At 43.3% G+C, this 25543-nt stretch overlaps 1 long non-coding RNA gene across 1 annotated transcript; it reads left to right on the forward strand.

Annotated features, from left to right (window-relative positions):
- The first annotated feature begins 438 nt into the window (after positions 1-438).
- On the forward strand, positions 439-24837 carry LOC117513216. Its single transcript, XR_004561484.1, has 4 exons — positions 439-454; positions 2785-2786; positions 16645-16652; positions 24764-24837. It is a non-coding gene; the product is annotated as an uncharacterized LOC117513216 (long non-coding RNA).
- Positions 24838-25543: the final 706 nt, after the last annotated feature.

A 25543-nucleotide genomic window follows, 5' to 3' on the forward strand; every position in this document is an offset into this window, starting at 1 on the left:
TTTATGCTGGGTCCTTTCAAACGCTGGGTCGGTGCTCCGATCGCGTCCGACACATAACAGTAGTCTCTGGCCATTTAACAATGGACCAGCGGAAGCAGAGACGGTATTAACAAACAGCTTAAAGTGCAAACTAAATACCACCGGGGCTGCTACAACAGGCGTCGGAGCCAGCTACACGGGAGGAGACGGGGCTAACAGCGGGATGCGACATGACCCAAGCTGTAAACTCTGCCATGCGCGCACCAACGCGCACAACCCGGGCGGAGAGCACCCGCAACTGATCCCGGATCAACTCCAACATCTGCTGCAGCCTTCCCGGCAAAAATCAATCAATCAATCAATTTTTTTTATATAGCGCCAAATCACAACAAACAGTTGCCCCAAGGCGCTTTATATTGTAAGGCAAGGCCATACAATAATTACAGAAAAACCCCAACGGTCAAAACGACCCCCTGTCAGCAAGCACTTGGCGACAGTGGGAAGGAAAAACTCCCTTTTAACAGGAAGAAACCTCCAGCAGAACCAGGCTCAGGGAGGGGCAGTCTTCTGCTGGGACTGGTTGGGGCTGAGGGAGAGAACCAGGAAAAAGACATGCTGTGGAGGGGAGCAGAGATCAATCACTAATGATTAAATGCAGAGTGGTGCATACAGAGCAAAAAGAGAAAGAAACACTCAGTGCATCATGGGAACCCCCCAGCAGTCTACGTCTATAGCAGCATAACTAAGGGATGGTTCAGAAATCCGTCTCGATCGACAACACTTGGCCAGACTGTTGTCTCCTCTGCTCCAGAAGAACAGATAATTGTGAATAAAAGAAAAACAAAATGAAGAAAGAGATCAAAGGAAGACTGAGACAGATTCAAATCTCCACCATAATTTGTTGCAATTTCTCAGCCACGTTTCCTAAAAATTTGGGGCTCAGTCTTGAACACATATGGCACACGGGCTAAACCCATAGACTGTTTATATACTGGACAAAGTCTGCAAGACATCATCCATTGGTTTTGACACAAATTTGGCTTTCTTCTCAAGAAATTATTCAACAATTCGCACATTGTTCATAGCAGATGATTAGTTTTGTGTTAATTATTTGCTCAGTGTTTCAGCTGCACATTTTAACTTTGATAGAAATATGTCTGTAAATTAAATGATTAATTTACTATGTCAGCATTTTTTTTTTTTTTTTTTTTTTTTTTTGGATAAGTGACTCAGCAATTAGCAAATTTTAAGCTAGCTGATGATTGTTTTTCTCCCTCTGCTGGTTTAAATGCTTTTCTCATCCCAACACAATCCACTAATTGCCGTGTCAAATCTTCAGTACTGTGTTCCCTGCAACATTAATGTGTGTACATCTTAGCAGCTTCTTCTGAAAATGGGACGTCCACCCAGTACGCCACTGCTGGGTCAGATGGCAGCTGCACATAAAGTTAACATATATTGTTATTGGGTTCCAACATTCATGCTGCAATAACATCGCAAGAGTCTTTTTACCTGCCATCTTTGTCTAGGTGAAAGTCATAAATTCCTAAAGCTGTCACAAAGTAACTAGAGATGTTTACTGACATATTTGCAGTTAAGATTAGTACTTTGCAAGTGGCTTATCAGGTGCAATAGCCAAAAATTTGAAGCACTTCACAGCGTACTGAATTCCCACTTTATATACCTTGACCCAGAAATGTTCAGAAATGCAAGTGACATACAGACGAAAAAGTGTACAGACGCCAAAAAATCCAGCAGGGCCTAGCTGGTTATCTATAGCATTAACAACTGACAAAAAAGCAAAATATAGCTAGGCAGGGGTGTTAGTTCAAAAAATTTGGAAATCTATAAATGTTTGCATGGAATATGGAAATATACACGGAATCAACTATACCAGGATAAATTTTGAGTATTTGGTTCCAAAAATCCATATGGACGGAGCCAGTGAAGATATCGGGTTCAAAAATCGCCAAAAATATCGACGAAAATGTCATATCTTGAGAACCGCTACACCTAGAGACTTGAAATTTAGGTCCACATGTTGCTTGACCCCAAGTTTATATTCAACTTCTATAGTAACAATAAGCCTATCTGGTGTTTTTTAAGAGTAACTGACAAAAAACCTAATTTCAGTACATATGTTACGATCAATTGTAACAAACAAAATCTATGTAGTTTTTATTTCAGGAACATCAGTTGAGTATAATCATCACATGTAAAGAATGACATGGCCACAATGAACTAATTATAAGCAACAGATTGGTTTTCTACATCAACACATATACGACACACGTGTTACTTGAAATTTTCAAACACTATGTCCATATGGTTTTTTGGAACCAAATGACCCAAAATTTATCCTGCTATGGTTTATTCCGTGTATATTTCCATATTCCATGCAAACATTTATAGATTTCCAAATTTTTTGAAATAACACCCCCCAATATAGCCTATATCGATAGACATTTTTTAACATTCAAAAGATACATATTGTTTTGTCACCCAGCCTTGAAGGGAACACTAAAATAGTGATTCTGCATTGAACTACAAAACAACTCTTAATTGTCATATCATCAGACTGAAGGACATGCTTCATGAGTCGTATCTGGTTCTAGAGGTATTGCTTAAGAGCAATAAAACTAAATAAAAATCAAAACTTTCTACCATTTGTAGATTGATTTCTTTGTAAATTATTGAACTGAAATAGAAAAATTGAAGTAATGGACAAAATCAGTCTTACCCGTATGTCATCTTCCTGCAACTGGCCTGGCAAGAACTGATCTTCATTCTCTCCATGCCTGACAGTTGTCTCTGCTGCTCCAAAAGAATAAAGATAATTGTAAATAAAACAAACAAAAAATTAAGAAAGAGATCAAAGTAAAACTAAGTTAAATTTACATAACCATAATTTGTTACATTGTCTCGGTCCCATCTTTCCACAAAATTTAGGGCTCAGTTTTGACCATATACTGCACATGGGCTAAAGCCATAGACTGTATATATATTGGTCAAAGTCAGAAGTCACCCATAGGTTTTCTATACAGACCCGGAACAGCCAACATGACCCCGTGTCTGACAGACACCATGTTGACAGCCCCGCCCGCACTGATTCACAATGACCTCATTAATGCATCAAGGGGTAGACCATGGGTGGCTTAGTGTGTGATGAAAAAACCATGAACACGCCCCTCTGTTCAAGTCCAAACCACCAGCTAGCGTCAGTTTGGTTGTTTATTAAATCATATTTTTTGGACAGCGCAGTGGTTCTCCTCATGATTTACTTTGGTGTGTAGACAGTAAAAGTTATGAGCCGCTTATTTTCTCAGTAATCGTACATTAGATGGATCTAATGGATGAAACTACTGACAGCTGCTAAAAGCACTAACAGACAACATAACATACGAGTTTCACGTGCTGTGAATACTGCAACAGAGATGTTTCATGACACAACAAGTCATATTATTTCTGGTGTTTGTAATGAAATACTCCAAACAAACAAACACAGCAACAACACAACAGCGAACGGTGCAGGACTCAGACAGTGGACTCATCTCTGTGCTTGTTCTGTTGGACCTCAGTGCTGCTTTTGATACTGTTGACCATAAAATTTTATTACAGAGATTAGAGCATGCCATAGGTATTAAAGGCACTGCGCTGCGGTGGTTTGAATCATATTTATCTAATAGATTACAATTTGTTCATGTAAATGGGGAATCTTCTTCACAGACTAAGGTTAATTATGGAGTTCCACAAGGTTCTGTGCTAGGACCAATTTTATTCACTTTATACATGGTTCCCTTAGGTAGTATTATTAGACAGCATTGCTTAAATTTTCATTGTTACACAGATGATACCCAGCTTTATCTATCCATGAAGCCAGAGGACACACACCAATTAGCTAAACTGCAGGATTGTCTTTCAGACATAAAGACAGTGGTGGGCACACTTCCAATAATCCGATAACAGATCATCGAAGATAATGTTTTCATTATCGGATTATCTTTTTAGATAAATTTAAAAACCATCATCGGACTAATTATCTTCTGATGAATTAGCGTCCGATAACTTTTAGACTGATAACATACTAAACTAAGATAAACAGTGAAAAACATTTTTGAAACTGCTAAAGCTGTTGAAACCTACCTGTTAAAAGTTTCCTAAGAAGCATGTTATTCTATCCTCTGCAAACAAAAACCACTCTATCGTCTGTAAGCAAAGGAGAACTGGTGAACAAAAAAAGTCATTTCCTTTAACACCATACTAATATAATCACAATGTCACCAAGTCATCCAGAGACATACATGTTTAACTTATGGTTCAGATTTTAACCACTCATTTTAGACAAGTTATTTAAAATTATTGTCATGTCTGAAGTTTATAAAGTGAAAATATCAGATATATGTTTTCGTTTTAAAGTAATGTGCTAATTTTTAAGGTTTTGTGAGCACATGCTGTGCCAGGCAGCAATGCATTATGGGTAGCATAAGGTAATCTCAGACGTTCACGACAGGACAAATGCATTTCAGACACTCTGTTCAGGGTCCACAGATAACAGCATTAAACTCTAGTGCCTAAAACTCTCATGAATATATTCTCTGGGTTTAGAGATGTTACTGTATTTGTGTTTATTAAATTCCACGCATTTTAAATGTAGCAGACACGGATTATCTGGAATTTTGTTTGACATTTTTTCAAGGCCGCTACTGCCATCTACTGGCCAGGAGTGTTCATGGCAATATTAAACGTCTGGGTACAAGTGTTGGTATTGTCCATTATCCAGGCGCTTTTTGTGTGCATATATTTGTTAACTTTGTATTCTAAAACTACGGTTAGAAGTAATTCCGACTCCTTATCGGTCCACACGAACGAGGTTGGCGCCATGTTTTTAGTTTTTGTGGAAGTGACGACAAGAGAATAAGGCTCCTGATTGGATAGAATTTTAATCAGTACCGCCACCGAAAGGTCTGGCAGACTAATTACAACACGTTTATACGGTTCGATGTGGATGGATTTTTTTTTAAACGACGTAGTGTGGATGAAGTTTTTTCCCCAAACTGAAAGGGTAAGATATTCGGTTTTACAAATACCCGACAAGGTGTGTACATGGCCTTATGTCTGTGAAAGGCACTATATAAATAAATTTACTTACTTACTTACTAATATTGAGTGCACGTTTTACAACATCATAAAAGTTTTAAAACGTGCAATTGCGATGACACTTCCAGGGCTCCGTAAAAATGCCTGTTTTTACAAATAAAAATGGAATATTTTACAAAAGCACATTTATCTTTAAACCAACACACGACACATGTCACATTAATGTGTTGGTTTACATAATGGATTACTGAACCAAACACTGTTTAGCACTTTTACCCAGAATGCTTTGCGGTCTGTGTTTGTTACAAAACCTCAGAATTAGTGCCTTATTCAACATTAAAAGATATATGTTATATTTTAACTTTGTACAAATGACAGAATTGACATTAATGGAGTTATTCTATCAGTATTTTCAAAAAACCATAAGTTAGTATGACTTTATTTTTCAAGACCTCCGCCTGACCGGAGGGTTGAAATTAATAGAGAGCTGGCCTTATGGCTGCTCTTGGTGGTTTTCTGTGGTGGGAGCGCTGTAGTAGTGCTTCCAGCACGGGCAGAATGTTGAAATAAAAATTATTAGTTAAGAGTTGATTTCGTGGGTGTTCTCAGGGTTTGAATGTGCTGCTTCCTGCAGGGGGCAGCATGGTCAAACATTCTTGGTTATTCTTTAGGTCTTTTGATGCTTTCAAAAGCGATCGTGTTAAAAATCAATTTCAACTCTTTAGTAACTGCAAATGTCCCATAGACAACACCGGAATTTATTGATTATCTGTAACTTCCGATACATTTTTGGGTGGTTTATCGGTTTATCTTTATCAAAGATAACTTTTCATTTATCTTATTATCTGTTATCGAAGTTAATTTTTTGGTTATCTGTGCCCACCACTGCATAAAGACATGGATGACCTCTAATTTCCTGCTTTTAAACTCAGATAAAACTGAAGTTATTGTACTTGGCCCCACAAATCTTAGAAACATGGTGTCTAACCAGATCCTTACTCTGGATGGCATTGCCCTGACCTCTAGTAATACTGTGAGAAATCTTGGAGTCATTTTTGATCAGGATATGTCATTCAATGCGCATATTAAACAAATATGTAGGACTGCTTTTTTGCATTTGTGCAATATCTCTAAAATCAGAAAGGTCTTGTCTCAGAGTGATGCTGAAAAACTAATTCATGCATTTATTTCCTCTAGGCTGGACTATTGTAATTCATTATTATCAGGTTGTCCTAAAAGTTCCCTGAAAAGCCTTCAGTTAATTCAAAATGCTGCAGCTAGAGTACTGACGGGGACTAGAAGGAGAGAGCATATCTCACCCATATTGGCCTCTCTTCATTGGCTTCCTGTTAATTCTAGAATAGAATTTAAAATTCTTCTTCTTACTTATAAGGTTTTGAATAATCAGGTCAAATCTTATCTTAGGGACCTCATAGTACCATATCACCCCAATAGAGCGCTTCGCTGTCAGACTGCAGGCTTACTTGTAGTTCCTAGGGTTTGTAAGAGTAGAATGGGAGGCAGAGCCTTCAGCTTTCAGGCTCCTCTCCTGTGGAACCAGCTCCCAATTCAGATCAGGGAGACAGACACCCTCTCTACTTTTAAGATTAGGCTTAAAACTTTCCTTTTTGCTAAAGCTTATAGTTAGGGCTGGATCAGGTGACCCTGAACCATCCCTTAGTTATGCTGCTATAGACTTAGACTGCTGGGGGGTTCCCATGATGCACTGAGTGTTTCTTTCTCTTTTTGCTCTGTATGCACCACTCTGCATTTAATCATTAGTGATTGATCTCTGCTCTCTTCCACAGCATGTCTTTTTCCTGGTTCTCTCCCTCAGCCCCAACCAGTCCCAGCAGAAGACTGCCCCTCCCTGAGCCTGGTTCTGCTGGAGGTTTCTTCCTGTTAAAAGGGAGTTTTTCCTTCCCACTGTCGCCAAGTGCTTGCTCACAGGGAGTCGTTTTGACCGTTGGGGTTTTTTTCCGTAATTATTGTATGGCTTTTGCCTTACAATATAAAGCGCCTTGGGGCAACGGTTTGTTGTGATTTGGCGCTATATAAATAAAATTGATTTGATTTGATTTGATTTGAGTTATGGTCACAGTGAGAGGAGTTGTCACTGGGCTCAGCCGCTGTCACTTAAAGCAATGTGGGATGTGGGAGGAAGCCGGAGCACCAGGAGGGGACCCATGCATATATGGGGAAAGCATGCAAACTCCACACAGAAAGGCCACAGATAAGAATCGATCCCATGACCTTCTTGTTGTAAGCCAACAGTGCTAACCACTAAGCCACTATGCTGTTCCCTGTGTGTGTTGGACTCCACCAAGGCTGCCACTTGTTACCAGTCCTATTCATGATGTTCATGGATGGGATTTCAAGGCTCAGTCAGGGACCAGAAGGTGACCTATTTGGTGACTTCAGAGTTGCATCTCTACTTTTTGCAGATGATGCGGTTCTCTTGGCATCATCAGGGACTGACCTCCGATGCAGACTGAGCAGGTTTGAGGCAGAGTGTGAAGTGACTGGGATGAGAATCAGTGCTGCAAATCTGAGACCATGGTGATGTTAGAGAATGGTGGATTGTTCCATCTGGGACAGCAGAGAGTTATTGCCTCAAGTGGATAAGCTTAAGTATTTCGGGTCTTGCTCACGAGTGGAGGTAAGTTGGAGTGTGAGATTGTCAGATTGGGGCGGTTTCTGATGTTTTATGGATGCTGTTCCAGACCATCATGGTGAAGCAAGAGCTCAGCCAGAAGGTGAGACTCTCATCTTACTGGTCCTCTCCCTCTGAAGGTCTTCCAGTCACCTCCAACTGGGAGGAGGCCCCCAGGAAGACCCAGGACACATTGAAGGGATTATGTTGAACCATCTTACATCAGAATGCCTCGGGATCCCCGGGAAGAGTTTGAGAACTTGGCTGTTGATAGGGAAGTGTGGAATGAGCTGTTTGGTCTACTGCAAGAGTGACCCAGATCCAGATAAGCAGCAGAACAAGAATAAATGAATGAATCGTGTGTGATTTAAAATGAATCATTGAAATAATGGACATACAGTAAATTGACTCACATTTATGTTTTGTTCTTCCACCGCGAGCAGGAACTGAAGTACGTTCTCTTGATCACCACTGGAGTTGACAGCTGCTGGTGCTGCTTTTATAGAACAAATGAAAATTGTTAAGAATTACAAAACAGTAAAACCAACCTTGAATTTTAATAGCAAAAAATAAACAAGCAACCCCCAAAAGGAAAACAAATCAATAAAAGAGTGTTCAAAAATCCCATCCTTGGTTAATAGCACAAAAGTGTAAATAACTTTAAGTATGATTTCAGTTTCACACATTCTCTCTTCTTTGTGTCAAATGCAGTGGTGGGCCCGGACCGAGGGCACACTGACCTCTCCCTCCACCACGGGAAATAATGGGGGCTGGTACCCCAAACACACCTCAAATGGGGAGAGGCCGGTAGCAGAAGACACCTGGCTGTTATGTGCATACTCGATCCAGGCCAGGTGGTTGCTCCAGACCGTCGGGTGCGCGGATGTCACACAGCGAAGGGTCTGTTCCTGCTCCTGGTTGGCCCGCTCTGCCTGTCCGTTCGTCTGTGGATGGTACCCGGACGAGAGGCTCACGGTGGCCCCCAGTTCCCTGCAGAAACTCCTCCAGACGTGAGAGGAAAACTGGGGACCACGATCCGAGACTACGTCAGTGGGGATCCCATGCAGACGGACGACGTGGTGGACCAGGAGGTCCGCTGTCTCCTGGGCTGTAGGGAGCTTCGGGAGGGCCACGAAGTGGGCCACCTTGGAGAATCGGTCCACTATCGTGAGGATGGTGGTGTTGCCCTGGGACGGTGGGAGACCCGTGACAAAATCCAGGCCGATGTGGGACCAGGGGCGATGAGGCACAGGAAGCGGTTGGAGCAGACCTTGGGACTTCCTGTGGTCAGCCTTGCCCCTGGCACAGGTGGTGCAGGCCTGGATGTACTCCCGGACGTCGGCCTCCATAGACGCCCACCAGAAGCGCTGCCGGACAACTGCCACGGTCCTTCACACCCCCGGATGACAGGCGAGCTTGGAACCGTGACAGAAGTCAAGGACCGCAGCCCTGGCCTCTGGTGGGACGTATAGTTTGTTTCTTGGTCCAGTTCCCGGGTCCGGGCTTCGTGCCAGGGCCTCCCGGACGATCTTCTCCACGTCCCAGGTGAGGGTGGCCACAATAGTGGACTCAGGCAGGATGGGCTCCGGTGGATCCGACAGTGCAGTTTTGACCTCCTCTTCGTGTACCCGGGACAAGGCATCCGACCTCTGGTTCTTGGTCCCGGGGCGATAGGTGATCCAGAAGTCAAAACGCCCGAAGAACAGTGACCAGCGGGCTTGCCTGGGTTCAGCCGCTTGACGGTCCTGATATACTCCAGGTTCCGATGGTCAGTGAAAACCGTGAACGGCACAGACGCTCCCTCCAACAGGTGTCTCCACTCCTCAAGAGCCTCTTTCACCGCAAGGAGTTCTCGATTGCCGACGTCATACTTCCGTTCAGCCGGGGTCAACCTGCGAGAAAAGTAGGCACACGGGTGAAGAACCTTATCGGTCTCTCCGCTCTGGGATAGCACGGCTCCTATCCCTGAGTCAGAGGCGTCCACTTCAACCACGAACTGGCGGCTAGGGTCGGGCTGCACCAAAACTGGCGCAGTAGAGAACCGTCGTTTCAACTCCTTGAACGCGGCTTCGCACCGATCCGACCAGTTGAAGGGGACTTTTGGAGAGGTCAGGGCTGTCAGGGGGCTAACTACCTGACTGTAGCCCTTAATGAACCTCCTATAGAAATTAGCGAAGCCGAGGAACTGTTGCAGCTTCCTACGGCTTGTTGGTTGGGGCCAATCTCTCACCGCTGCAACCTTGGCCGGATCAGGGGCGACGGAGTTAGAGGAGATGATAAACCCCAGGAAGGACAAAGACGTGCGGTGAAACTCGCACTTCTCGCCCTTCACAAACAGTCGGTTCTCTAACAACCGCTGCAGGACCTGACGTACATGCTGGACATGGGTCTCAGGATCCGGAGAAAAGATGAGAATATCGTCCAGATATACGAAGACGAATCGGTGCAGGAAGTCCCGCAAGACGTCGTTAACCAAGGCTTGGAACGTCGCGGGGGCGTTGGTGAGGCCGGATGGCATGACCAGGTACTCAAAGTGACCTAACGGGGTGTTAAATGCCGTCTTCCATTCATCTCCCTTCCGGATCCGAACCAGGTGATACGCATTTCTAAGATCCAGCTTAGTAAAGATTTTGGCTCCATGCAGGGGGGTGAACACGGAATCCAACAATGGCAACGGGTATTGGTTGCGAACCGTAATCTCATTCAGCCCCCTGTAATCAATGCATGGACGGAGTCCGCCATCTTTCTTGCCCACAAAAAAGAAACCTGCACCCATCGGGGAGGTGGAGTTCCCGATCAGCCCGGCAGCTAATGAGTCCCGGATGTAGGTCTCCATTGATTCGCGCTCAGGTCGTGAGAGGTTGTACAGCCTACTGGACAGGAACTCAACGCCTGGAACCAAATCAATGGCACAATCGTACGGACGGTGCGGGGGAAGGGTGAGTGCCAGATCCTCGTGGTACTCAACCGGCACTGCCGTCAGATTGGGAGGGACTTTGACCTCCTCCTTAGCATGTAAACCGGGAGGAACCGAGGATCCTAAACACACCCGATGGCAGGTTTCGCTCCACTGAACCACCACCCCAGATGGCCAATCAATCCGGGGATTGTGTTTCAACATCCATGGGAAGCCCAAAATCACGCGGGAGGTAGAAGGAGTTACAAAAAACTCAATCTCCTCCCGATGGTTTCCAGACACCACCAGAGTTACTGGTTGTGTCTTGTGTGTGATTAAAGGGAGGAGGGTGCCATCTAGTGCCCGCACCTGCAATGGCGAAGGAAGCGCCACCAGAGGGAGCCCTACCTCCCTTGCCCATCTGCTGTCTAGCAAATTCCCTTCTGACCCCGTGTCCACCAGTGCTGGGGCTTGAAGGGTTAAATCCCCGCTCAGGATTGTAACTGGAGTCGTGTGGGCAATATGTGTGTGTCCCACGTGAATGTTATGACCCCCCCTTAGCCCAGTCTCTAAGGGCAGTTTGTTGTCGTTGTGGCCGTTTGGGGCAGTTTTTCTGTATGTGCTCCTTGAGCTGCAGAGAAACACTCCCCGCGGACCAGCCTCCTCATTCTGTCATCTGTTCTCGGTTTGGCCCTGTGCGTTTCCCTAGCAACGTCAGCAGGGGGAGCTGTTGCCCCACGGAGCGCTGCGGCTGTGGAGCGTGGGGAGGGCGGCCCCTGTTCGAACCCGGAAGGGAGAGGGACGGCGCGTACCCAGCCACGTCCTTCGCCTCGCTCCCGACGGCGTTCCTCCAACCGATTGTCTAACCGTATAACGAGATCGATAAGCCCATCTAAATCCCGCGGTTCTTCCTTAGCTACCAGATGCTCCTTCAGGACCGATGACAGTCCGTTTATGAAGGCAGCGCGGAGCGCAACATCATTCCAGCCGGACCTCGCAGCCACGATGCGGAAGCCGACTGCATATTCGGCTGCGCACCGGCGCCCCTGTCGCATTGACAGCAGCATTGTTGAAGCGGTCTCTCCTCTGTTAGGGTGATCAAACACTGTTCTGAACTCCCCCACAAACCTAGTGTATGCTGATAACAACCGTGAGTTCTGTTCCCAGAGCGCCGTAGCCCAGGTGCGTGCCTTACCCCGAAGCAAGTTAATAACATAAGCCACCTTGCTGGCGTCAGACGCGTACATCACGGGTTGTTGTGCAAAGATGAGCGAACACTGCATCAGAAAGTCCGCGCACGTCTCCACACAACCCCCGTACGGCTCTGGGGGACTTATGTATGCTTCAGGGGATGGTGGGGGGGGTTCGTTGAACGACCAGTGGAATGTTAATATCCGGCACCGGGTCGGCAGGAGGAGGAGCCGCAGCAGCGCTCTGATCGCGCGCTTCCACCTGTGCGGTGAGAGCCTCCATCCTGTGATTAAGGATGACGTTTTGCTCGGACATCAAATCCAGCCGAGCGGTAAAGGCGGTGAGGATTTGCTGCAACTCACCGAGCACGCCTCCTGCAGACGCCTGTGCACCCTGCTCTTCCATTGGCTGTCCAACAGATGGGTGACGCCCCTCGGGATCCATGACGCTGCTCGAGATATCCTGTTGTGAAAGTGTAGTGACACGGACCCACAACAGTGGGCGCAAATGAACGGTCAATAGATGAGCCAAAAAAGTAACAATTTAATGTTGTGAAGGTGCACAACGAATATACAGACAATCTCAGAATCTGATAACAGTCAATCCACAAAGGTGACGTGTGGGCAGGCTCGAGGATAGAAGACGTCTGTCCTGAGAAGAGCTGGAACCACACGATTTCCGTCGCCACCGAACCTGGTGAATACTGGAGCCGCCAAGTCCCAAATTCCCAGGTGATCACCGTCCCCGACTGTCGGATCTGGTACTGCTGGCGAAGAGCAAAGACAGTCAAGTGTGGGTGTGTGTACACCCCGTAACAACAACGGTGGGAATGCCACCTCCACCTCTAATACACACTCGTGCAGCATCTGTGTAACCACTTATCTGACGGGAAGTAGGACGAAACAGTCGCGACCCACGCCGGTCCTCTGGCTAGACAGCTGCAACACAATAGCTCTTGGAATCAATCAATACAGGCAGAGAAAGTTACCTCCATAGAAGTACGATATCTCGGCGATGAGGTGGAGATGACGTCTGGGTTTTATGGAGTGAGATGATGAAGAATGAGTGACAGCTGTCAGGAAATAATGAGTGACAGCTGTCACTCCCGGCTGTGTCCGTGGCGGCAGCGCCCTCTCGTGCCTGAAGCCCGCACTTCAGGCAGGGCGCCCTCTGGTGGTGGGCCAGCAGTACCTCCTCTTCTGGCGGCCCACACACATTCACTCACTGAAAAACTTAAATGTGATATCGTCAAACTTTTTTCTATCCAAAAAACAGACCTAAACAGTTGAAAATTTACTATTCATTCATTTTCCATATCCACTGGTGCCAATCCAGATACTTAATGTGATTGCAGTATTCTTAATTAGTCAGTAAATTTGCATTGAATTTCTAATAATATTTGAACTTAGTTTTATGGCTTTTGGTTAGTTTGAGATTTACTATACAGTGATCACTTAGAGGCCTGATGGAGATGGAGCTTTCTGAAACATGTTTCAGGATCCAATCCAAAACAAGCCAATAATCAATTCGAGATTTGGCTTTCCCATTGGCTTAAATTGTGTAAATGGTCTTTATCCATATTTAACTTTCTCCATCCATCTATCAAGTTACTTTTTTCAGTAAATTCCCCCATAATCTGATTTGGATGTTCTTGTAGAATTCTAGTTGGCCACCTGTTGTTATATTCTTCCTGTTAAAAGGGAGTTTTTCCTTCCCACTGTAGCCAAGTGCTTGCTCACAGGGGGTCGTTTTGACCGTTGGGGTTTTACATAATTATTGTATGGCCTTGCCTTACAATATAAAGCGCCTTGGGGCAACTGTTTGTTGTGATTTGGCGCTATATAAAAAAATTGATTGATTGATTGATATTCATCAGGAGTTACATTAAAATCTCCTCCTATCAGTATATGAAAATTCAGTATGTATATCTTATATATGATATTCCAATTCCAAGGTGGAACTATGCTAGTATACTAATGTATATCTAAATATCTAAAAAGGAAGAGTAGAATAGAAGAATAGAAAAGAGTAGAGTAGAGCCACTTAGGTGCCTGGTCTTGAGAACCAGGGATGGTAGGTTAAATATGTTAAATAAATACGAGGTCTGTTAGAAAAGTATGCGACCTTATTATTTTTTTCAAAAACTATATGGATTTGAATCACGTGTGATTGCGTCAGACAAGCTTGAACCCTCGTGCGCATGCATGAGTTTTTTAAAACACCTCTGTTGGAAGCCTTACAGGACAAGTTGGAACATGCCCAGCTGTTAAACAATTTCTCGGATACTCACTCGACTGAAAGCCATCGAAAACCGCCTGAATGTTACGAATGGTTATCAACACGGAGGTGTTTTGCTGTGGCGCCGCGCCATGAGCGGCTGGGTGCCAATGCGCGAATCCGTCCGCACGTCTTTCATTACAAAATCTCCTTTAACAGTGGAATGTCCAGATAAACTGCTGATCCCGACCTCTTCTGAAACTTCTCTGCTCTCTCACGACGTCCTGGGTCAACAGAGGGTTATATTTGGAAGTTTTCAGCTCGAAACAGGCTGACGACGGTGGCTCGGGGAGCTGTCCTGAAAGCGATAGTAACACTCCTTAATCTCTCATCAGCCGTTAAAATTTTCACTGAAAACCATCTGAATTTCTCGAATGGTGTCCACTTGGATGTGCCTCACAGTTTCTGAAAAAATTTTGATCAAGCAAAGCGCCAGTCTCTCAGCAAGTAGTCAGACAAAGGAATTCCGATGGGAGGGGTGGACCAGTGCTCACACAAAGCCTGCCCACAGGCAAATGACGCAACCGACAGGCGTGAAAAAACTCACGCATGCGCACAAGGGTTCAAGGTTGTCTGATGTAATCGCATGTGATTCAAATCCATATAGTTTTTGAAAAAAATAAAAAGGTCGGTTTCTTTTCTAATAGACCTCGTATAAATAAATAAATATGTTCAGTTCAGATTTTATGCTCATCATTATAGCCGATATTTACCAAAATTATGATACTTCAGTGCATTCTGACTTTAAGAAGTCATTCTGCCTTAAAAATCCTCTAAAGCTCAGAGATTCTGAGCTCTTACTGTTGTGTGGGCCGCCGAAGAGGAGGTACTGCTGGCCCACCACCAGAGGGCGTCCTGCCTGTTGGCAGGTTTCAGGCACCAGAGGGCGCACTGGCCAGGTGGATCCACCAGGTGCACGTATCAACTGTCAGTCATCTAAACTCATCATCATCTCATCTATAAAAGCCTGGGAGAGACACTACTACTCTGCCGAGTTATCAGTTTACCACGCAGATAAACCGACTCAGCCGTTTTGTGCCGTACGCACATTCATTGTAACTGAAGTCTTTGCAGTTGTGATTTATATTTGCAGCTTGTAGCCGAGTTTGTGGAAGTTGGAGGAGTTGGCGTCTCCACTCCTCACTTCTGACTTACTAAGTATAACAATTGACACTGCACGTCCTCCAGTTTTTCCTCTGCACTCTGGGAGTATTTGGATTTATTCCTGCAAGAGGATTTCTGTGAGTTGCTGACTGTTTGCTGGGTGTTCACACACCCACCCTAACCTCTTTTTGTTCCTGCCAGCAGTACCGGGTCTGACAGCCGTGAGCGGTGGCCACCTGGGGGAATCAGAACTTGGCGGCTCTGGTGTGTTGCAGGTCTCCGTTGGCGGTGGAACTTCGTGGGTCCCAACTCTTCTTTAGATAGGCGTCTCCTACCCTCGGGCCTGCCCACGTGTCACCCTTTTGGTTACTGATTGACTTAAGCATATTTGGTTGTGTTGCACATTTGCATAATAAATTGTAATTTATTTGAATTCCTATTGGCCGTTCATTTACGCCCCCTGGCGTGGGTCCGTGCATTTCACTTTCCCAACACTTACTCTGTAAAAATGACTTGAAATGTTGTCTTCTGCCAAATTTTCACTCATAAACTCAACTATGTTCCTACTGTTGAACATACAACTTTAAAATTAATTTTTAAGACAGCATTACTGCTGTATGTTAAACAGTTACATTCTATGATTAATTGAGCCCAAAAGGAAGACGGAATAAAGGGGTAACATCGCCCCCTGTCGACCACGTGGTTACTTACAGAAAGCAGTTACCACAGATAATCACAGAAATTTGTGACAAAAATGATCCACTAAACCCCAGTAGTTCAGCTGTTTCTCTCCAACTGTTTTAATTCTGGCAGACGTGAAGTTAAGTTAGTTCCACTCCTCCAGGCAAAGGCAAAGAGACTGTGGTACCAGTGCTAATGTGAAGTAGTCACAAAGCCAATGGCTGCTCTGACGTCACTTAGTGCATTCTAAAATTATTAATGGGTGATTTATGTTGAAATCTGAAGTCCTATTCTGGAGGGGACTGGAAGTAAAGCGGTGTGGTTTGTTTACAAGGAAATATAGTATCAGGAGAAAACTCAGAAAATGATGAATAATATCCGTCCACCAGAAGAACTGAAGTTATCTGATAATGTTGATGCAAACTGGAGAGTTATCAGGCAAAGTTTTAAACTTTATACCCTCGTCTGGAAGATGATGGGAAGAGGAAGACAGCGTTGTTGCTAACAGTAGCAGGAAGATTTGACACTGGATGTGAATGACACGTTTGTCTTTACAGAAGCTGAAATGGACGAATATGATGCTGTCATTGCAATGTTTGAACAGAACTGCACACCAAAGAAAAATTAGACCAATTTAAGGTACAGACGGTTGCCCAGTTCCGGATCACCTTTTTTAAAGTCCCGCTATACGGAGCCATAATGCAACTGAATGTCCTTTATTGTGTATTGTTGTATTGTGTATTTGGATGTTATCCAGCTGAAGAAGTCTGGGTGGTATAGCGCTTCTACTTAAAGTGTGAAGCCACATTATGTGTGGTGCAAATATTTGCCAGTTCTGGATCACGACACTCTGCGTCACTTTGGGTTCATTTCTGGCATCTGGCTGGTCCCCTTCTAATGCAGAATGATACACACTGTGCCCGACAATGTGTTGAACACAAAATTATAGAAATTGTACTTATTAAATGAAAATTTACTTTGTTTTGAAAGGTGCTGTTATACGTTTTTAAGAGCATTCATGTCCATTTGTGATGTTGAGATGATCCCCAAAGTCCACATGGATCACAAGTACTGACACGAGGCTGCTGCTTCAGTGATCCACAACTGGCAAATTTTCGCGTCAGAGATAAACAGCAAGACATAACACACTGACATTTTCTACCCAAGTAAGTTAAGTATTTCCACTCTAGAACAGAGCCGATCCAAGGCATACGCCAACTACGCGGTCACTTAGTCCTCCACGCCACCAGGGGGCCCCGAGAGCACCGAGACGTTGTGATAAAAAAGTAAATATATACATGAAATTAAAATAATATTGAATAATTTAAACGAAATTGTATTACACCCGAAAAAAATTAATTCATTTGAAAATACCAATACTAGGTTAATTGATACCTCCTGTTGGCTGCTGCCACCGCCACTGTGGGCAAATTTAGATGCACCGCTTGAGTCAGGTGGTCGATGATTAATCATGAAGTGTAAATCACGATCCCTCTGGAGCGGAGGAAAAGAAAAAAAAAACAAAACAAAGGTAGGTTTGCATGTCCAATATTACAATTTTTGTTGTCATTATTGTGAAATGCTCCGTTCGTTTAGTGTAAAGTGCTTTAGGTGTCTTAAAGTCAGAGGCGACTGTAAGGGAAGCTCAACTTCCCCTAAAATGTCAAAAAATAAGTGATCAAATATACTGTTGTGTGTACATGTCATTGACTAACTCAGGGAGGGGCAGTCTTCTGCTGAGACTGGTTGGGGCTGAGGGAAAGAACCAGGAAAAAGACATGCTGTGGAGGGGAGCAGAGATCGATCACCAATGATTAAATGCGGAGTGATGCATACAGAGCAAAAAGAGAAAGAAACAGTGCATCATGGGAACCCCCCCCACAGTCTACGTCTAAAGCAGCATAACCAAGGGATAGTCCAGGGTCACCCGATCCAGCCCTAACTATAAGCCTTAGCGAAAAGGAAAGTTTTAAGCCTAATCTTAAAAGTAGAGAGGGTGTCTGTCTCCCTGATCTGAATTGGGAGCTCGTTCCACAGGAGAGGAGCCTGAAAGCTGAAGGCTCTGCCTCCCATTCTACTCTTACAAACCCTAGGAAACAAGTAAGCCTGCAGTCTGAGAGCGAAGCACTCTATTAGGGTGATATGGTACTATGAGGTCCCTAAGATAAGATGGGACCTGATTATTCAAAACCTTATAAGTAAGAAGAAGAATTTTAAATTCTATTCTAGAATTAACAGGAAGCCAATGAAGAGAAGCCAATATGGGTGAGATATGCTCTCTCCTTCTAGTCCCCGTCAGTACTCTAGCTGCAGCATTTTGAATTAACTGAAGGCTTTTTAGGGAACTTTTAGGACAACCTGATAATAAAGAATTACAATAGTCCAGCCTAGAGGAAATAAATGCATGAATTAGTTTTTCAGCATCACTCTGAGACAAGACCTTTCTGATTTTAGAGATATTGCGTAAATGCAAAAAGGCAGTCCTACATATTTGTTTAATATGCGCTTTGAATGACATATCCTGATCAAAAATGACTCCAAGATTTCTCACAGTATTACTAGAGGTCAGGGAAATGCCATCCAGAGTAAAGATCTGGTTAGACACCATGCTTCTAAGATTTGTGGGGCCAAGTACAATAACTTCAGTTTATCTGAGTTTAAAAGCAGGAAATTAGAGGTCATCCATGTCTTTATGTCTGTAAGACAATCCTGCAGTTTAGCTAATTGGTGTGTGTCCTCTGGCTTCATGGATAGATAAAGCTGGGTATCATCTGCGTAACAATGAAAATTTAAGCAATACCGTCTAATAATACTGCCTAAGGGAAGCATGTATAAAGTGAATAAAATTGGTCCTAGCACAGAACCTTGTGGAACTCCATAATTAACTTTAGTCTGTGAAGAAGATTCCCCATTTACATGAACAAACTGTAATCTATTAGACAAATATGATTCAAACCACCGCAGCGCAGTGCCTTTAATACCTATGGCATGCTCTAATCTCTGTAATAAAATTTTATGGTCAACAGTATCAAAAGCAGCACTGAGGTCCAACAGAACAAGCACAGAGATAAGTCCACTGTCCGAAGCCATAAGAAGATCATTTGTAACCTTCACTAATGCTGTTTCTGTACTATGATGAATTCTAAAACCTGACTGAAACTCTTCAAATAGACCATTCCTCTGCAGGTGATCAGTTAGCTGTTTTACAACTACCCTCTCAAGAATCTTTGAGAGAAAAGGAAGGTTGGAGATTGGCCTATAATTAGCTAAAATAGCTGGGTCAAGTGATGGCTTTTTAAGTAATGGTTTAATTACTGCCACCTTAAAAGCCTGTGGTACATAGCCAACTAACAAAGATAAGTTGATCATATTTAAGATTGAAGCATTAAATAATGGTAGGACTTCCTTGAGCAGCCTGGCAGGAATGGGGTCTAGAACATGTTGAGGTCTACAAACAAACCATGTACAGCTACATTAGCCAACAAAACATCCTGTAACACCTTTTGTACATTATTCCTGTAAATTGCTGCACAATGTTCAGGGGGACCCTAGTAAAAAGCATGGAATCCCCAAAAGACACATTTTCTGATTACCGGACCTTCCTTCAACTGGACACATATTCTGCCGAGTGACTACCAGCCCATCTGACTACTGGGCATTTTGACTACCGGGCAGACCCTGTTTTGCACTTGTTCCTCAAATACATGCACCAGAGATAACGGAATATTGAACAAAAACCTTGGTGTGTTTAGTGGATTTCTCATAATCCAAATGTTGCATTGTAAGTCATTGTGTCCCAGTCCAAATTTGATGTTTTTCTTGATAAATGACTCAGCAATTAAACTAGCTAATGATTGTTTTTCTCACTGTTGGTTTAAATGCTTTTCTCATCCACACAGAACCTGCTAATTGCCGTGTGAAATGTTGTGCAGTTGTAACATTGTGTGGAAGACTTACTAGGCAGTTGTAAAATCAGGCCACCTTGCCAGAAATCCCTTTCTTCATCAGACAACTGTGCCTCAAACTGCAAAGAAAAACACAAGTCAAAATCACATGCTGTCATGTCAACATCTCCTTCATCAATGACTGATGTTCAAGCTCACATGTAAAGAGAAATAATGTTGCAAATACGAAGCCATAGCTCCAGTTAGGCTGAAACAAAAGACCCCTTTCAATAACATTCGAAAATACAAGGGGCTTATAGTAGGTTGCTTGTGTGCATGCACCACCAACATAGTGACGCACCTGGCTAGGAACAACAAGCCGCAACGCCATTTTGAATCTATGTTTACGCGGTCGAAGTAATGCCATGGCCAAGAAATGGATGAGTAAACGCATCAGAGAATATTTCAAAGATAGGAATGATTGGTTACAGAAAGCAGGAGCTGTTAGATTTAGTGGAGAGAGCAGATGAGATTGGCCTGCTGCTGAGAGAAGACAATGATCAGGAACGGGAATACCAATGATGTAGAATTGTTGTCCGCAATGTCGAGTCGTTCATACAACCTGCATTATTGGCTATTCCAGATGTCCAACAGTTATATCCAGGCATGTCTACAATCTAATTCTTTCAAAAGATTTATCAAATTTAAGCATAATCTGTAATTTATGTGGCAGAAATGTCCCATAGCAAGGCCTCGGACTTCCCAGCTCCAGAAAGCCAAAGCTGCCTGGGTCTCAATTTTACATCCGTTAATCGCAAAAGCTGTGCGTGTACCAAAGCGCCCCTAAATCTTCGAATGAAAGTATTTGATGAACGTGGTAATGAACACGGCTGGTCTGTAATACCAATGGTCCAGGAACATGAACAAATGCGTGATATAGCATGGCGGCAACGTGCAAAACAGTTTGCAAGTGGAAATGAGAAACTTCTGCAGTTCTGTGATGAGAGTTTACATGTTTCAAGAACAAGAACAAAATACAACTGGTTTTACAGGACACATGTGATTCTGCTTTGAACTACAGAACAACTCTTAACTGTCATATCATCAAACTGAAGGACATGCTTCATTAGTATCTCGTCCTTGTTGGGGCTGGGGTGTTGGCTGGCTTGGTTTTTGTTTTCTGTTTCTCCCACCAGGTGGTATGCATTCAGGACTGAGTGGCTGAGCATTAGGACCTCACCCTGAACACCTGAGGCTTGTTTTCATGTGCAGGTCATCAGGACTCACAGCTGTGGTGTATTTTGTCTTGATCAGAGATTGCTGCATTTAAACCTTGAATGCACAGTGTGTGATTGCCAGAGACTCGACCTTGTGAGCAGACGTGTGAGATCGATGTCAGGAGAACAATCTCACTATCACGAACGCAGAGACCACTCCAGGTTTGTTGCCACAGTCTGTGAAGGAGGATTGGGTGAGGTCTCACGCTCTTCAGCACACTTCCTGAGGTAATTTGGTTTTGGTGACTTTTATGAAGTAATGACAGTGGATTTGGTGTCCCTCACACCTTGTGTTAGTGAGCTGTCACGTTATGCTAATTGTCTAATCAGCTTCTGCTGCAGTGGAGATTTGAACTGAGTTGTTCCGTGCTGCAGGGTGAGAAGCTGATGTATAGATTTAAGCCAGGAAGTGTTTGCTGATTGCATGCACCTTTGAGTTGTGTCTCTCTGTGTGGAGTTGGACTCACCTCCATGTTTTCTTTCTTCACAGACTTGGTTTGTCGCGGCCACCTGGGGGGTGTCGGTGGGGGTCCCTGGGTCCGAACTGCTGTGGCTCCAGACCGTTTGCGCTGTTGAGAGCGCGCCGTGTTTCCACCTCACCAGACCGCGGACGTTTTAGTTGTTTAGCACTTCACTCACTGTTATGTTTATTAAATTCTGTTACCTTTTGAACCGTGCTCTGCTTACTTTATGCTGGGTCCTTTCAAACGCTGGGTCGGTGCTCCGATCGCGTCCGACACATAACAGTAGTCTCTGGCCATTTAACAATGGACCAGCGGAAGCAGAGACGGTATTAACAAACAGCTTAAAGTGCAAACTAAATACCACCGGGGCTGCTACAACAGGCGTCGGAGCCAGCTACACGGGAGGAGACGGGGCTAACAGCGGGATGCGACATGACCCAAGCTGTAAACTCTGCCATGCGCGCACCAACGCGCACAACCCGGGCGGAGAGCACCCGCAACTGATCCCGGATCAACTCCAACATCTGCTGCAGCCTTCCCGGCAAAAATCAATCAATCAATCAATTTTTTTTATATAGCGCCAAATCACACAAACAGTTGCCCCAAGGCGCTTTATATTGTAAGGCAAGGCCATACAATAATTACAGAAAAACCCCAACGGTCAAAACGACCCCCTGTCAGCAAGCACTTGGCGACAGTGGGAAGGAAAAACTCCCTTTTAACAGGAAGAAACCTCCAGCAGAACCAGGCTCAGGGAGGGGCAGTCTTCTGCTGGGACTGGTTGGGGCTGAGGGAGAGAACCAGGAAAAAGACATGCTGTGGAGGGGAGCAGAGATCAATCACTAATGATTAAATGCAGAGTGGTGCATACAGAGCAAAAAGAGAAAGAAACACTCAGTGCATCATGGGAACCCCCCAGCAGTCTACGTCTATAGCAGCATAACTAAGGGATGGTTCAGAAATCCGTCTCGATCGACAACACTTGGCCAGACTGTTGTCCTCTGCTCCAGAAGAACAGATAATTGTGAATAAAAGAAAAACAAAATGAAGAAAGAGATCAAAGGAAGACTGAGACAGATTCAAATCTCCACCATAATTTGTTGCAATTTCTCAGCCACGTTTCCTAAAAATTTGGGGCTCAGTCTTGAACACATATGGCACACGGGCTAAACCCATAGACTGTTTATATACTGGACAAAGTCTGCAAGACATCATCCATTGGTTTGACACAAATTTGGCTTTCTTCTCAAGAAATTATTCAACAATTCGCACATTGTTCATAGCAGATGATTAGTTTTGTGTTAATTATTTGCTCAGTGTTTCAGCTGCACATTTTAACTTTGATAGAAATATGTCTGTAAATTAAATGATTAATTTACTATGTCAGCATTTTTTTTTTTTTTTTTTTTTTTTGGATAAGTGACTCAGCAATTAGCAAATTTTAAGCTAGCTGATGATTGTTTTTCTCCCTCTGCTGGTTTAAATGCTTTTCTCATCCCAACACAATCCACTAATTGCCGTGTCAAATCTTCAGTACTGTGTTCCCTGCAACATTAATGTGTGTACATCTTAGCAGCTTTCTGAAAATGGGACGTCCACCCAGTACGCCACTGCTGGGTCAGATGGCAGCTGCACATAAAGTTAAATATATTGTTATTGGGTTCCAACATTCATGCTGCAATAACATCGCAAGAGTCTTTTTACCTGCCATCTTTGTCTAGGTGAAAGTCATAAATTCCTAAAGCTGTCACAAAGTAACTAGAGATGTTTACTGACATATTTGCAGTTAAGATTAGTACTTTGCAAGTGGCTTATCAGGTGCAATAGCCAAAAATTTGAAGCACTTCACAGCGTACTGAATTCCCACTTTATATACCTTGACCCAGAAATGTTCAGAAATGCAAGTGACATACAGACGAAAAAGTGTACAGACGCCAAAAAATCCAGCAGGGCCTAGCTGGTTATCTATAGCATTAACAACTGACAAAAAAGCAAAATATAGCTAGGCAGGGGTGTTAGTTCAAAAAATTTGGAAATCTATAAATGTTTGCATGGAATATGGAAATATACACGGAATCAACTATACCAGGATAAATTTTGAGTATTTGGTTCCAAAAATCCATATGGACGGAGCCAGTGAAGATATCGGGTTCAAAAATCGCCAAAAATATCGACGAAAATGTCATATCTTGAGAACCGCTACACCTAGAGACTTGAAATTTAGGTCCACATGTTGCTTGACCCCAAGTTTATATTCAACTTCTATAGTAACAATAAGCCTATCTGGTGTTTTTTAAGAGTAACTGACAAAAAACCTAATTTCAGTACATATGTTACGATCAATTGTAACAAACAAAATCTATGTAGTTTTTATTTCAGGAACATCAGTTGAGTATAATCATCACATGTAAAGAATGACATGGCCACAATGAACTAATTATAAGCAACAGATTGGTTTTCTACATCAACACATATACGACACACGTGTTACTTGAAATTTTCAAACACTATGTCCATATGGTTTTTTGGAACCAAATGACCCAAAATTTATCCTGCTATGGTTTATCGTGTATATTTCCATATTCCATGCAAACATTTATAGATTTCCAAATTTTTTGAAATAACACCCCCCAATATAGCCTATATCGATAGACATTTTTAACATTCAAAGATACATATTGTTTTGTCACCCAGCCTTGAAGGGAACCTAAATAGTGATTCTGCATTGAACTACAAAACAACTCTTAATTGTCATATCATCAGACTGAAGGACATGCTTCATGAGTCGTATCTGGTTCTAGAGGTATTGCTTAAGAGCAATAAAACTAAATAAAAATCAAAACTTTCTACCCATTGTAGATTGATTCTTGTAAATTATTGAACTGAAATAGAAAAATTGAAGTAATGGACAAAATCAGTCTTACCCGTTATGTCATCTTCCTGCAACTGGCCTGGCAAGAACTGATCTTCATTCTCTCCATGCCTGACAGTTGTCTCTGCTCCAAAAGAATAAAGATAATTGTAAATAAAACAAACAAAAAATAAGAAAGAGATCAAAGTAAAACTAAGTTAAATTTACATAACCATAATTTGTTACATTGTCTCGGTCCCATACTTTCCACAAAATTTAGGGCTCAGTTTGTGACCATATACTGCACATGGGCTAAAGCCATAGACTGTATATATATTGGTCAAAGTCCGAAGCACCCATAGGTTTTCTATACAGACCCGGAACAGCCAACATGACCCGTGTCTGACAGACACCATGTTGACAGCCCCGCCCGCACTGATTCACAATGACCTCATTAATGCATCAAGGGGTAGACCATGGGTGGCTTAGTGTGTGATGAAAAAACCATGAACACGCCCTCTGTTCAAGTCCAAACCACCAGCTCGTCAGTTTGGTTGTTATTAAATCATATTTTTTGGACAGCGCAGTGGTCTCCTCATGATTTACTTTGGGGTGTAGACAGTAAAAGTTATGAGCCGCTTATTTTCTCAGTAATCGTACATTAGATGGATCTAATGGATGAAACTGACAGCTGCTAAAAAGCACTAACACCAAACATAACATACGAGTTTCACGTGCTGTGATACTGCAACAGAGATGTTTCATGACACAACAAGTCAATTATTTCTGGTGTTGTAATGAAATACTCCAACAACAAACACAGCACAACACAACAGCGAACGGTGAAGGACTCAGACGTGGACTCATCTCTGTGCTTGTTCGTTGGACCTCAGTGATGCTTTTGATACTGTTGACCATAAAATTTTATTACAGAGATTAGAGCATGCCATAGGTATTAAAGGCACTGCGCTGCGGTGGTTTGAATCATATTTATCTAATAGATTACAATTTTGTCATGTAATGGGGAATCTTCTTCACAGACTAAGGTTAATTATGGAGTTCCACAAGGTTCTGTGCTAGGACCAATTTTATTCACTTTATACATGTTCCCTTAGGTAGTATTATTAGACAGCATTGCTTAAATTTTCATGTTACACAGATGATACCCAGCTTTATCTATCCATGAAGC

Source organism: Thalassophryne amazonica, chromosome 7 (genome assembly GCF_902500255.1).
Source record: "Thalassophryne amazonica chromosome 7, fThaAma1.1, whole genome shotgun sequence".
NCBI lineage: Eukaryota > Metazoa > Chordata > Actinopteri > Batrachoidiformes > Batrachoididae > Thalassophryne > Thalassophryne amazonica.